Source organism: Otolemur garnettii, unplaced genomic scaffold, assembly GCF_000181295.1.
Source record: "Otolemur garnettii isolate 467f Iridium unplaced genomic scaffold, OtoGar3 scaffold00072, whole genome shotgun sequence".
Taxonomy (NCBI): Eukaryota; Metazoa; Chordata; class Mammalia; order Primates; family Galagidae; genus Otolemur; species Otolemur garnettii.
Genome location: NW_003852467.1, coordinates 3354969 through 3358431, shown reverse-complemented (window position 1 = coordinate 3358431; position 3463 = coordinate 3354969).

Below are 3463 nucleotides of genomic sequence, written 5' to 3'. Positions count from 1 at the left end.
TTTTTTTTTTTTTTTTTTTTTAATGGGGACTTGTGTAAACAGAACATTTTCATTTTCAGTTTGAATAGATTCTATATTATCAATCCCATTCTTTTGTAGTTTATACATTTGGATTTAGTTTTTAATTATATTACCATTATTATTATTTTTGAGACAGAGTCTCACTTTGTCGCCCTTGGTACTGTGCCATGGCGTCATAGGTCACAGGTTCCTCAAACTCTTGGGCTTAAGCAATTCTCTTGCCTCAGCCTCCCAAGTAGCTGGGAGTACAGGCACCTGCCACAATGCCCAGTTATTTTTAGAGACGGGGTCTTGCTCTGGTTCAGGCTGGTCTTTCACCTGTGAGCTCAAGCAATCCACCTGCCTCAGCTTCCCAGGGTACAAGGATTATAGGCATGAGCAGGTGAGCCACTACGCCTGGCCACCAGGGCCTTTTTTTATAAAACGTCTTTTTTTTTTCCTTGGGGTAAATACCTAGTAGACGGATTGCAGGCTCAAATGGTAGGTCTACTTTTAATTCATTGGGGAATCTCTATACCAATTTTGGGTTTTATTTAAGGAATCCTTCTTTAGCCTGTGAACAAAAAAAGTTTTATAATATATATTACATATGTAGCCCAATATGTGTGTGTGTGTGTGCGTGTGTGTGTTTGCATCCATAATATTTTAAGCTTTAAAGATTTGCTTGTCACATTTAGGTCTGTTATTTTATTAATTCTTTTTAATTTTGAGAGAGAGTTTCATTATTTTGCCCTGGTAGAGTGCTGTGGCGTCACAGCTCACAGCAACTTCCAACTCTTGGGCTTAAGCAATTCTCTTGCCTCAACCTCCCAAGGAGCCAGGACTAGGAGCGCCTCCCACAATGCCCAGTTGTTTTTCTTTTTTTTCTTTTTTATTAAATGATAGCTGTGTACATTCATGCAATCATGGGGTACAGTGTGGTGTTTTCATATAGAATTTGAAATATTTTCATCAAACTGGTTAACATAGCCTTCATGTCATTTTCATAGTTATTGCATTAAGACATTTATATTCTACTTTTAGAAAGATTCACTTGTATCCTTGTAAGATAAACCATAGAGGTGATCCCTCCAATCACACTCCCTCCACCCCTGTACCCCCTCCCCGCCACACCCCTTATTCCTAGGCTATAATTAGGTTATAGCCTTCATATGAAAGCTACAAATTCATTTCATAATAGGGGTGTGTACATTGTATACCTTTTCTTCCATTCTTGAGATACTTTGCTAAGAAGAACATTTTCCAGCTCCATTTTTGTAAACGTGAAGGAGGTAAAGCCTCCATCTTTCTTTGTGGCTGCATAGTATTCCATGGTGTACAAGTATCACGGTTTATTGATCCATTGTGGATCGATGGGCACTTGTGCTTCTTCTATGACCCGGCTATTTTTCTATTGCACTTGTCATTCTTGTTTAGCAGGCCTGGTTTGGGTTGGAACCCGACAGCCTCAGTGTAGGTGCCCCGGCGCCCTAACCACAGAGCCACATACCTAGGTCTTTTACAAATGTAAAATTTTAGCTTTTATGTATGGTAAGGTAGAGATCTAATTCAACATTTTTTATATGGATACTTTTTTTTTTTTTTTGAGACAGCATCTTATGATTTCTCCCTGGGTAGAGTGCCATGGCGTTACAGCAACCTCCAACTTTTGGGCTTAAGCGATTCTCCTGCCTCAGCCTCCCCAGTAGCTGGGACTATAGGCACTCACCACAAGGCCTGGCTAGCTTTTTTCATTGCAGTTGCTTTATTGGCCCTGGCCAGGTTGGAACTCAACACCCGGGTGGCATGTGGCCGGTGCTGTAACCACTGTACTACAGGCACCCAAGTGGATCCTTTTTTCTTCTTAAGAGATAAGATCTCACTCTGTCACCCAGGCTACAGTGTAGTGGCATCATCATAGGTCACAGCAAGCTCAAACTCCTGGGCTCAAGTGATCCTCTTACCTCAGCCTCCTGAGTAGCGGGTACTACAGGTGTGCCCAACCTCACCTGGGGAATTGTTTGATTTTCAGTAGAGACTGGGTCTTAGTCATTCTCAGGCTGGTCTGGAACACCTGAGCAAAAGGGATCTGCTCACATCGCTTCCCAGAGTGCTGGGATTATGGGCATGACCTCCCCCAGGGATACCGGGGGAGCACTGTGTTGATCTGAACATGGGCACACTGTGGACAGTGAGGGAGGGCTGGTCCGGGCGTCCCCAAGGCCGGCATCCGTGGGCCAGTGCCCCGTACCTCAGTCCTTTTGTAGCAAGGGAAGTGTTGGTTGGCAGTTCTGCCTGGATTTCTCAGCATTCCTGCAGGCTGTGGGTGCTGGCAGCAGACGGCACTGAGGAGCTCTTGGTGGGAACTGATTGGTGACAGCCCCCAGCCCTGGGAGAAGGGATAGCACACCTGATAAACATAGGGCACCTCTCCGTCCTCAGAGGCCTTCCCAGACCGTGAAGCCTGGCCATGGGCCCCGTGATGGCACCTCCCCTGCCAGTGCCTCGGCCCTAGACAGCCTTTCAAGGACATGGCTAGTGCCACCCCTAGCCTTCAGCATCTGCCACCCTGATGAGCCTGACCCCCTCGGACTGGTGGCCAGACCCTGCACCAGCACCAAGATGAGATGGTAAAACATCGCTCAAGGGTCCAGTGATCATCAGCTTGTTGGAGCAACAAGCTGTTTGAGGAAAGGGTCTCTGGGGTCCAGGTGCAAGTCTTTGGCTCCCTGGGTGTGTTGCCTGCTGAGGGCTGAGCTCCAGGCTTTCCAGGTCTTCCCGACCAGAACCACTTTACCCTGACACATCAGGCACTTTCTCAACCTCCACCACACACACCACCCGTTGTTCCCTCCCAGCCTCCCCGGCCTCCATCATCTATCACTCCACACTCTGTGTCCCCGGGGGCACAAGATTTCACTCCCACTGGTAGGTGAGCACCTGCCCTATCTGTCTCTGTGTGTCTGCATGGTATCCCTTAAGAGAAGGGCCTCCAGTTCCATCCATCATGGAAAAAACAGGAAACCATTCTTCCTTTTCTTGTGTTTGTGTTTGTTTGTTATATTCTATATGGACTAACTTAATCAGAACAGGCTGATCTAATACTGCAGACCAACGCAATACCAAGGATATCCGCCCAAAGCAAATTCACAAGCAGACACTTCAGGTCTGCGGGAAACCACCGCCCCACAGAAACGGAGACCCCCAAACCCATTACTCCTCTCTACCCACGGGCCAATACAAGGAATCAGGGATGGCTCTAAGCCACTTCAGGAATTTCCCTGGCCCTCCTCATCTGCTCCCATTCTGGTCTATCCTAGACTTTCTCTACTCAACTTGAGATCTCTCCTTGCAAGGCCGACTCTGACCCTGGGTCTTTGAACCTGACATTTCTATATGACCTCCACTGCAGCCTTTCACTCGTAGATCTCCCCAATCCCTCTCATCTTTCAGGAACTCTTTC